General features: G+C 42.3%; 1 pseudogene across 1 annotated transcript in view; it reads right to left on the reverse strand.

Annotated features, from left to right (window-relative positions):
- Positions 1–12,492, reverse strand: part of LOC124013302 — a 107,570-nt pseudogene that overhangs the window by 93,854 nt on the left and 1,224 nt on the right. The gene's annotated exons all lie outside the window — the stretch shown is intronic.

Consider the following 12,492-nt stretch of genomic DNA (forward strand, 5'->3'; position numbering starts at 1 on the left):
CCAAAAATATTAAAACGGGGCCCTAGGCCTATATTTGACCCCACTAGCAAACATCCCAGAAAAGAACCTTAAGCCCAGTGACTTTTATGTTTGGGTGGTTGGCTTCATACAAATACTCTATGGTTGGCTTAATGTATGTCACCTACAGATAACAAGGAACACTGTCCTGGTATGTTTATTATATAAAACCTGTTATAATAGTCTATTAAACTAGGCCTAAGTTAAATCATATAGAGTGCTACTGTATACAGTAGCAGGTTATGTGACCTTTGCCATGTAAAGGCTAGATGCAGCCCTATAAGATTAATGCCAAAATGGCCCCAAATAGAATTCAAAGTAGGCTGTGGCTAAAGTTAACATACCCTTCACATATAAAATAAACTGCATCCCACTGTTGAGCCTGAACCTTATCAAACGTTTTGGGACGTGAAGTGTTGGGAGATCGATGTCATAAGTGGGAACATTATTCTCCTATGATAGAGTGCCGTAAGAATGTTATGAACATTATGACACGAGTCATCCATCAACCCAGCTCAACCTCTCCCAGACTCACTCACACCTCTGCCCTGGGACCCACCGACGGGCCCATTTCCCACCACCTCGCCCGGCAGCCAATCGGGCACCTACGCTCACTACTTCCCTCGCATTCTGCCCGGTAACGGGATCCAAACTGTTGACGGCGGCGCCCAGCCATTTTGGCTTAGGACGTGTCGACCCCGGGATTTACACATACTTGACTGGTGCAAGGTTTAGAGACGGGAGGGCTTTCTTTAGCGCTATACTTCTCATCAAACCGGAGAGACAGAAGCAAGGGAGGGAAAGAGAGAGAGGTGTGTGTGTGTGTAGCCCTTACTTCCTCTACATACCCCAACGCCAGTTCCACCATATCGACATTCATTGCAGAGTTGTTGGCGCAAACTACTCTCGCACTTGGTGCACCGTCTGGTAGCGTATGTCATCGCCACAATAGAATACACAGAGAGAATGAGAGCGCGCGAGAGAGAGAAAAAGAGTGAAACGGATGTAGGATTGTCATTAATACTTTCCTCCTCCGTAATCCTTACCGCTCATTTTCACAGCTTATCCCGGGCCCACAGAAAGGTCACAGAGGAACAAGCCTTGGGCCAGGGCCAGAGGGGCACCACCACTGTGCCTTTTCTGAGAGAGCTTGACCTTTGACCACCATGAATCACTGCATACTTTTTCCACCGCTCGCAACAAACAGGACGTAAACAAACGAGACCCGGGAAGGGAGTAGCTGGTTTGACACTATAAAAACCTAACGGCATCATGAAGAAACGTAGGCTTCGAACATTTAACAACCACAGAAAGAACTCCTACATTTGAAAACACTGCAGGCTTAAGCTTTCAGTACTTTATGTTGATATCTACAATATTCTACAGTGCCCTAAAGCGTTATAGAGGATTTGCTTAACTCAGCGATAGCGGTTTCTAGAGAGAGGGGGGGTCAATTCAAACTAACTGTAACTTTGTTCCCCATTGAAGCACTTTAGAAAAAAGTACAATAGTCCTGCTGAAATAGCTTGTTTGTGTGTCCTCTTTCACACAGAGAAGATCTGTTGGTGTTCCAGTGACATCGACCCCTCTTAATGCTGTGAAAATAACACCTGGCTCCCAAATGCCACCCTAACCCCTATATAATGCACTACTTCCAACCATAGCTCTATGAACAGGGTGCCATTTGGGACACTCAACGTGTCAAATCCCGCTGCCTAAGGGTAAAGGTCAATGGGGTCCTTTGTCACAAAGAACTCAGCCGTGGGACTTCCTTATCCAGGTCATTTCCATGTAAAGGACTCATGAGCACCAACATGTGAAGTTCATAGGAGCATGTACAATTGGGTGCCGGATGAAAGCTAAGAGTCTATGAAGGCATATACACCGAGGCACATCGACTGACCAGGTGAATACAGGAGAAAGCTACGACCCCTTATTGGTGTCACCTGTTAAATCCACTTCAATACGTGTAGATGAAGTGGAGGAGACGGGTTAAAGAAGGATTTTTAAGCCTTGAGACAATTGAGACATGGATAGTGTATGTGTGCCATTCAGAGGGTGAATGGGCAAGACAAAATATTTAAGTGCCTTTGAACGGGGTATGGTCGTAGGGGCTAGGCACACCGGTTTGAGTGTGTTAAGAACTGCAACGCTCCTGGGTTTTTCACACTCAACAGTTTCCCGTAAGTATCAAGAATGGTCCACCACCCAAAGGACATCCAGCCAACTTGACACAACTGTGGGAAGCATTGGAGTTAACATGGGTTAGCATCCCTGTGGAATGCTTTTGACACCGTGTAGAGTCCAGTCCATGCCCCGACAAATTGAGACTGTTCTGAGGGTCAAAAGGGAGTGCAACTCAATATTAGGAAGAAGTGAATACTTTTTTATAGCTACCGTTTACAGGCCTCCTGGGCCGTATACAGCGTTGCTCGCTGAGTTCCCTGAATTTTATATCAGACCTTGTAGTCATGGCTGATAATATTGCAATTGTTGGTGACTTTAATATACACATGGAAATGTCCACAGATCCACTCCAAAAGGATTTCGGAGCTATTATTGACTCAGTGGGTTTTGTCCAACATGTCTCTGGAATCATTGTCACAGTCATACCCTGGATATAGTTTTGTCCCGTGGAATAAATATTGTGGATCTAAATGTTTTTCCTCATAATCCTGGACTTTCGGACCACCATTTTATTACGTTTGCAAATCGCAACAAATAATCTATTCAGACCCCAACCAAGGATCATCAAAAGCTGTCCTATAAATTCTCAGACAACCCAAAGATTCCTAGATGCCCTTCCAGACTACCTCCACCTACCCAAGGATGTCGGAGTAAAACGATAATTGAACCACCTAATTGGGGATCTTAATTTCCCCTTGCTTAATACCCTAGATGCAGACACACCCCTAAAAACTCAAACATTTGTCACAAGAAATTTGCGCCCTGGTATACAGAAAATACCCGAGCCCTGAAGCAAGCTTCCAGAAAATTGGAAAAGAAATGACGCTCCACCAAACTAGAAGTCTTTCGACTAGCTTGTAAAGACAGTAACATGCAATATCGAAGAGCCCTCACTGCAGCTCAATCATCCTATTTTTCCAAACTAATTGAGGAGAAAGAGAACCAAAATGTATTTTTGATACTGTCGCAAAGCTAACTAAAAAACAGCATTGAACAAGAGAGGATAAATTTCACTTCGGCAGTGATAAACGTCTTTGATGAAAAGATCATGATCATTAGAAAGCTAATTACGGACTCCACTTTGAATCTGCGTATTTATCCAAAGCGCAGTTGTCCGGAGTCTGCTCAGAACTGCCAGGACCTAGGAAAAAAGGAGACACTCAAGTTTAGACCCTGTAGCTCTTGATACATTCATGAAAATAGTAATGGCCTCTAAACCGTCAAGCTGCATACTGGACCCTATTCCAACTAAACTACTGAGGGAGCTACTTCCTGTGCTTGGTCCTCCTATGTTGAACATAATAAATGGCTCCCTATACTAGAGGTCGACCGATTAATCGGAATGGCCGATTAATTAGGTCCGATTTCAAGTTTTCATAACAATCGGAAATCTGTATTTTTGGGCGCCAATTATTTATTTATTTTTTACACCTTTATTTAATCTTTGTTTAACTAGGCAACTCAGTTAAGAACACATTCTTATTTTCAATGACGGCCCAGGAACGGTTGTTTAACTGCGTCTTTCAGGGGCAGAAAGACAGATGTTCAGCTTGTCAGCTCGGGGGATCTAATCTTGCAAACCTAAAGTTAACTAGTCCAACGCAATAGGACCTGCCTCTCTCGTTGCACTCCACAAGGAGACTGACTGTCTGTTACGTAAATGCAGTAAGCCAAAGTAAGTTGCTAGCTAGCATTAAACTTATCTTATAAAAAACAAATCATAATCACTAGTTAACTACACATGGTTGATATTATCTAGTGTGTCCTGTGTTGCATATAATCTGACTGAGAATACAAGCATACAAGTATCTGATTGAGCGGTAGTAGGCAGAAGCAGGCGCATAAACATTCATTCAAACAGCACTTTCGTGCGTTTTGTCAGCAGCTCTTCGTTGTGCGTCAAACATTGCTCTGTTTATGACTTCAAACCTATCAACTCCCGAGATGAGGCTGGTGTGACCGAAGTGAAATGGCTGGCTAGTTAGCTCGCGCTAATAGCGTTTCAAACGTCACTCGCTCTGAGCCTTGGGGTGGTTGTTTCCCTTGCTCTGCATGGGTAACGCTGCTTCGATGTGGTGGCTGTTGTAGTTGTGTTGCTGGTTCGAGCCCAGGGAGGAGCGAGGAGAGGGACGGAAGCTATACTATTACACTGGCAATACTAAAGAGCCTATAAGAACATCCAATAGTCAAAGGGTAATGAAATACAAATGGTATAGAGGGAAATTGTCCTATAATAACTACAACCTAAAACTTCTTACCTATGATTATTGAAGACTCATGTTAAAAGGAAACACCAGCTTTCATATGTTCTCATGTTCTGAGCAAGGAACTGAAATGTTGGCTTTCATATTGCACTTTTACGTTCTTCTCCAACACTTTGTTTTTGCATTATTTAAACCAAATTGAACATGTTTCAATATCTACTTCATTTACATTTAAGTCATTTAGCAGACGCTCTTATCCAGAGTGACTACTTGAGGCTAAATTGATTTTATTGATGTATTATATTAAGTTAAAATAAGTGTTCATTCAGTATTGTTGTAATTGTCATTATTACAAATACATTTATTTCTATAAATCCGCTGATTAATCGGTATCAGCTTTTTTGGTCCTCCAATAATCGGCATCGGCATTGAAAAATCATTAGCGGTCGACCTCTACCCTATACACCGGATGTGTACCAAACTCACTAAAAGTGGCAGTAATAAAGCCTCTCTTAAAAAAGCCAAAATTCTGGACACAGAAAATCTCTACATTGGCTTCCTGTTAAGGTTATGGCTGATTTTAAGGTTTTACTGCTAACCTGCCGTACGTACCTACACATATGCTACAGTCACAAGACGCAGGCCTCCTTACTGTCCCTAGAATTGCTAAGCAAACAGCTGGAGGCAGGGCAGGCTTTCTCCTATAGAGCTCCATTTTAATGGAATAATCTGCCTATCCATGAGAGAGATTCACTCAGACTTGACCTTTAAGTCTTTACTGAAGACTCATCTCTTCAGTAGGTCCAATAATTGAGTATAGTCTGGCCCAGGGGTGCAAAGGTGAAAGGCAAGGCACTGAAGCAACAAACTGCCCTTGCTGTCTCTGCATGGCTGGCTCCCCTCTCTCCACTGGGATTCTCTGCCTCTGACCCTATTACGGGGGATAAGTCACTGGCTGTCTAGTGCCCTTTCATGCCGTCCCTAGGAGGGGTGAATCACTTGAGTGGGTTGAGTCACAGACGTGATCTTCCTGTCCGGTTTTACCCCCCCTCATGCTCATGCGGTGGAGATCTTAGTGGGCTATACTCGGCCTTGTCTCAGGGTAGTAAGTTGTTATCCCTCAAGTGGGTGGGGTTATATCCTGACTGGTTGGCCCTGTCCGGAGCTATCGTCGGACGGTGCCACAGTGTGCCCCCGACCCACCCGTTTCAGTATCTATGTTGCAATAGTCTATGTGCCGGAGGGATAGGGTCAGTCTGTTATATCTGGTGTCATTATCCTGTCTTATCTGGTGTCCTGTGCGAATTTAAGTATGCACCCTCTAATTCTCTCCCTCCCTCCCCTCCAGAAGCACCTGAGCCCAAGGAGCATGCCTCAGGACTACTTAGCCTGATGACTCCTTGCTGTTCCCACTCCATCTGGTTGTGCTGCTGCTCCAGTTGCAACTGTTCTGCCTGCGGCTAGGGAAACCTGACCTGTTCACCATACGTGCTACGTTGTTTCAATGCACTCTCTACCGCACCTGCAGTCTCTACCTCTGAATGCTCGGCTATGAAAAGCCAACTGACATTTACTCCTCAGGTTCTGACCCGTTCCATGCTCTACAACCACTGTGATTATTATTTGAACCTGCTGGTCATCTATGAACGTTTGAACATCTTGAAGAACAATCTGGCCTTTTAATGGCCATGTACTCTTGTAGTCTCTACCCGGCACAGCCAGAAGAGGACTGGCCACCCGTCAGAGCCTGGTTCCTCTCTAGGTTTCTTCCTAGGTTCCTGCTTTTCTATTAAGTTTTTCCTAGCCACTGTGCTTCTACATCTACATTGCTGTTGTTTGGGGTTTTAGGCTGGATTTCTGTACAGCACTTTGTGACATAGGCTGATGTAAAAAGGGCTTTATAAATACATTTGATTGATTGATTGGGACTGTATATACAAATGTTTGATACACTCATTCAATAGTTTCTTAATTGTACTATTTTCTACATTGTAGAATAAAAGTGAAGACATCAAATCTATGAAATAAAATATATAGAATCATGTAGTAACCCAAAAATATTTTTGATTATTCAATGTAGCCACCCTTTGCCTTGATGACAGCTTTGCACACTCTTGGCATTCTCTCAACCAGCTCCACCTGGAATGCTTTTCAATTAACAGGTGTGCCTTGATAAAAAAAGTTAATTTGTGGAATTTATTTCATTCTTAATGCATTTCAGCCAATCAGTTGTGTTGTGACAAGGTAGGGGTGGTATACAGAAGATGGTCTTTTACAAAATAGGGTTAAGTCCATACTATGGCAAGAACAGCTCAAACATGCAAAGAACAATGACAGTCCATCATTACTTTAAGACATGGTCAGGCAATGTAGAAAATTAAGAAATTTTAAAGTTTATTCAAGTGCAGTTGCAAAAACCATGAAGCGCAATGAGGACTGCCACAGGAAATAGTTACCTCTGCTGCAGAGGATATGTTAGAGTTACCAGCCTCAGAAATTGCAACCCAAATAAATGCTTCGGAGTTCAAGTAACAGACACATCTCAACACCAACTGGCCAGAGGAGACTGCGTGAATCAGGCCTTCATGGTTGAATTGCTTCAAAGAAACCACTACTAAAAAGGACACCAATAAGATTTTATTGAATTTCCAAAACATATAATATACTTGCAGTGAAGCCGCTCAACAACTACATCACATCAATCATCCAACAGACTCCCATTTAGAGCGACACACAGAAGCATCCAGGGTCAACGCCCTAACCAAGGGCACATTGACAGATCTCCCACCAGGCCTAACGACGTGAACCCTAACCTTCCAAGATCCCCCCACAGTTCCCCAATAGCTGTCCCTCAACCATCTGAGACCCCTCCCACAGCCCCCCCCATGAAATGATGTAATACAATTAATTCCATTCCCCACCCCAAAGAACCCCACCCCCCAAAGCACCAACAACCAAGAAAATTAACTAAAGAGAGAAAAGACAAAAGAAAACAGCAAACCAAAAAAAAAAAGGACAACTAAAATTATAACAGCAAAATCAACTGTATATTTTGAGTGCACATCTGGCACTATTACATGTGTATGTGTGTATTTGAATGAGATATATGAGATATATATATGTTTATGTGTATAAACACCTGCACATCATCAGCCTCAGGCAAACCGGCATTAGCTATAAAAGCACTGCCCTTCAGTGTCATTCAAACTCACTTTTTATCATGTTTTATTTTGATTTATCTTTGACCATCATTCAATCTCCCGCAAAGCAACTCCACTCCCATTCCACATCCCAACCCTCAGCCCATTCCACCCATCTCTGCTTGCCACCCTCTTCAGAATTCTACACAGAAGATGACTTGCTTAGGCCAAGAAACACAAGAAATGGACATTAGACCTGTGGAAGTCTGTCCTTTGGTCTGATGAGTCCAAATTTGAGGTTTTTGGTTCCAACTGCGTTGTCTTTGTGAGACAAAGAGTCGGTGAACGGATGATCTCCGCATGTGTGGTTCCCACAGTGAAGCATGGAGGTGGTGGTGTGATGGTGCTCTGGCTGGACCACTCAAGGACATTCAGAGGCTTGTCCCAAAGCCACTCCCGCATTGTCTTGGCTGTGTGCTTAGGGTCGTTGTCCTGTTGGAAGGTGAACCTTCGCCCCAGTCTGAGATCCTGAGTGCTCTGGAGCAGGATTTTCATCAAGGATCCCTCTGTACTTTGTTTTGTTCATCTATCCCTTGATCCTGACTAGTCTCCCAGTCCCTCCTGCTGAAAAACATCCCCACTGCATGATGCTGCTAAAAAACAATCAGTCTTAACATAATCAATAGTTAAACTAGTAATATCATCAACTATGTGTAGTTATCTAGCTTGTCCTGCGTTACATATAATCGATGCGGTGCCTGTTAATTTATCATTGAATTTAACGAGCGCATTTGTGAAAAAAGCACTGTCGTTGCACAAATGTGTACCTAAACATAAACATCAATGCCTTTCTTAAAATCAACACACAAGTATATATTTTTAAACCTGCAATTTAGTTAGTATTGCCTGCTGACATGAATTGTTTCACTTCTCTTACGTTCTGTGCAAGCAGAGTCAGGGTATATGCAGCAGTTTGGGCTGCCTGGCTCGTTGCGAACTGTGTGAAGACCATTTCTTCCTAACAAAGACCGTAATTAATTTGCCAGAATTGTACATGATTATGACATAACATTGAAGGTTGTGCAATGTAACAGCAATATTTAGATTTAGGGATGCCACACGTTAGATAAAATACGGAACGGTTCCGTATTTCACTGAAATTATAGTTTAGTAAAAAAAAGAAAAGCTGATTGGACGGATCCCTGCTTCCTCTGTCACGCCACCTCAATTCACCTTTCTCAAATCCTAGCCTCCCATCTCCTAACGCAGTCCGTTATGACTCTTATAAGAAACGGCAGCCATTCTTCCTGGGGTCCACACAAAACACTAATGGAAAAGAATAGCAACACAAATTTTAACTAAGAACACTATGACTTAAGAACAATATGACTATTTAAAAACCAGACAAGATCTAGCCTTTTGGGACTGTAATCCCACTATAGCTAAATCAGGCTAAGGGCAAAGGGGCAACTGAGCCACTTACTATGAGGGAAGCCCTGAAGTCCATGGCATGCAACTTTCAGCTTCACTTCTCCATCTTTTCGAACAATTAACAATTACCGTGATATGCAGTCGTTTAACTTACTTCAGTTAAATTCACTGACTAAATCTCTGTAAAATAAGAGTGCCTGCTAAATGACTAAAATGTACATTTAAACTGATGGCAAACACAGTAGATAGTTGGAAGGGCTACTAAGATGAAAGTTTCTGTGGAAAACTGTCGTGGGAAAACTACAGTATGTCTGAATAAAAAGGTAATTGAGTTGCTGTATTGGAGACCAGCAAATATCCTCCACAGCACTTTATTCAAAAGGGTTCTGAGAAACAGGTCAGGCAAGCTTTTCAAAGACAGACCACTTGAGCCATGACATCAGCTCTTCTTCTAAAGCAGGAGAGAGCTAAATGACTTAAATGTAAATGTAAATGTAAACTGATGGCAAACACAGTAGATAGTTGGAAGGGCTACTAAGATGAAAGTTTCTGTGAAAACTGTCGTGGGAAAACTACAGTATGTCTGAATAAAAGGTAATTGAGTTGCTGTAGAGCTTTATTCAAAAGGGTTCTGAGAAACAGGTCAGGCAAGCTTTTCAAAGACAGACCACTTGAGCCATGACATCAGCTCTTCTTCTAAAGCAGGAGAGAGAGAGCGAGAGAGAGAGAGCGAGAGAGAGAGAGCGAGAGAGAGACACAAAGGAAGAGTGAATGGGCAAGAAAGGGACATAGAAAGGAAGAGAGTTGGAGAGAAGAGGTCATAAAATAGAGAGAAAGTGAAAGAGGGAAAGAGAGAATGTGCGACCCCTGTTCTGTACTTTCGGGAGAAACCGTATCGCATTCTCCAAATCCCAGATGGCCCGCCTAGATCCTGCACCACTCCCCTCAGTAACTCTAACTGGCAGGTAGCAGGTGCAGCCACATAGCTGTAGAGGCAGGACACTAACGCCATCCCTCCCTGGGAAATCAATCAAGTGAAAATGTGATGATTGTCTCATTAATGTATGGTTATATTTAAGCCATCCCTCCGGACTGTTTATTGGCTAGCTCATCTTAGTGACATCCATTCAAAACGCCAAGTTGCCAACTGTTGATTCCCATTATGAGTTTCATTGGACTAGGTCCTAGGCTTGTTTACACACAAACACACGTTACAAAGTAGTTTCCACATACACACACCTACTTACAGAATTACACACAAACCCACACACTGACACTTCTGCAAACACACACCCCAGACTCGCTCGCAGGTACCATGGTATGCGGCACCCGTAGTGATAGCATTACACAGTAATCGTTCAAAACAAAACACATCGGAACTGAACAGGAAGAAGGGAAGGCATTAAAATGAGTGTGTGTGTGTGTGTTTGTACGTGCATGTGTGTGTCTAAATGACTAGACTGACAACAGGAAGTCACCACCGGCCTTTCACTTTTTCTCATTATGTCATCCCTTTGTTTGTGGGTGGGACCGAGTTACAGTAAAAAAAAAAATTTAAAAGCGATTCAATTCTCTTGAACATTTCCTGTCAGACCGCTGGGCATGAGTGAGCTCACTGAGCTACTGTATGTCAGACACGGTAGTCTTTTTCACAGCCACCGTATCGTGTCTGACTTAAATAGCCTACATGACAGTTCAGCTGTTCTATGTGACAGAATTCATTTCACCAATTGAATAGGCCATGAAATGCCATCAACTTTCTTCAAAATAAAATATGCTAATGTAAAACAAGTCATTTATTTTGTGCTACTGCATATAACAAATACAATTGATCAACTAATGATGCAAAACACCCCGAGGAAGGCACAGTGATGGCGAAACGTTGGTAAATACCCATTCAATTGCTGGGAGTTTATACATTGAGTGTGCGACTTAATTTTGATGGTTATTTTTTGCATAAACTGACATCATACGACCACCTTCAGGCTGATAATTATTATCATTTTTTAAGACTAATCAATAATTGCCTACTATGGCAAATGTTAAGACTGATTGCCATTGTTGAAGGGCATAGCAGTGAGTGAAGGAAGTGAATCCCCAGTAATGCTGTAACAATTGGCCAGGGTAATCTTCTTAATGTGCACTAAGCCTTTTATGCCCATGCAGTGGGGATGGTGTAATGACGCGAGTCCATTCTGCTAGAGCCCAGGGAGTGAAGGGAGGTTAATGAGCATTTGAATCCAAAGAAAGGGATTTTCTTCAGTGAAAGTGAATGGGTGATAACAAATTAAAATCAATTGTATCACTGTATTCATTTTAAAATGTTCAAAGGAAGAGGGAAGAAGAGGGCATTATTTGGTAAGTATGAAAACTGGAGAAAACATAACTTAATTTACTCAATGTCCGGTTTTCCAAGTAGGCTATAATCATTTCACTCAATATCTCCTACACAACTTACGAACATGGATGGTGTTGATTGCTGGCTTGGCTAATGATCACCTTAGTCCAGGGTTTCCCAAACTCAGGCCTGGGCACTCCAGCACCCTGGGTCCATGGATTGGTTTTTGCCCTAGCACTAACACCACCGATTCAAATAACCAACTCATCATCAAGCTTTGGCAACTTGGGGTTCAACAGGGGTTATTCTAATAGCTTTAAAGTTCTTTGAAGAACCTTAGGGTTCTTGGCACTGAAAATTGCCCCCAAAAGGTTCTTCCATGGGAGGTAGGATTCATCGATGAACCTCCTTAGTTGGTGGGGGTTCTTGGGGGAAACTAACACACTAGAGGATATACCCATTATATTTGGGGCTCTGTGGGAGTTTCTCATATTTAGATTTTTAAATTCTGCTTTGCCACTAAAAAACACAATAAACACTGACAACTAAAATGTTATTGTTATGTGTAGTATTATTATTAAGGGGTAGTTTTAAAAAATGTACCCAAAAAGGTTATTCGAGGAACCATTAAAAGGGGTTCCCCCACAGTTTTAATTTGAAAAACCCCTAAAGGATACTCCAGGAACCTTTTCTTTTAAGAGTGTAGGGCAAAAATATAAAACATGTACACCCAGGGGCAACATGGTCTCAGAGCATTTTGTAATATTCTGTATGCAAATCTGAGACCTTTCAATTAGTATGATACCAAAAAAAGGTATTATATGTATTAATTTGTGGATGTCCATCCCCCACCCCATTATGTTACGAAATACAATTTGTATTATATGTTACCAATTTGCAAACGTATGATATCTTCAGAACTCTAGCTAGGTGGCTAACGTTAGCTAGCTGGCTAACATTAGCTAGGGTTAAGTTATGCGCTCACCCATCCAACATACTTTCAATTTTGCCTTAAGTAACCATCTGTTTTATGTAACCATAACATATTTAACTAATTTGAGTGTGCCGGATTTAGATTTACTACGTTACGTCTAGTCTATGAGACCAGGCTGCCAGCGGGGGCACGGGGACCGAGTTTGGGAAACACACAAGTAAGAACAGTGCAACAATGTAA

Source organism: Oncorhynchus gorbuscha, linkage group LG24, assembly GCF_021184085.1.
Source record: "Oncorhynchus gorbuscha isolate QuinsamMale2020 ecotype Even-year linkage group LG24, OgorEven_v1.0, whole genome shotgun sequence".
Taxonomy (NCBI): domain Eukaryota; kingdom Metazoa; phylum Chordata; class Actinopteri; order Salmoniformes; family Salmonidae; genus Oncorhynchus; species Oncorhynchus gorbuscha.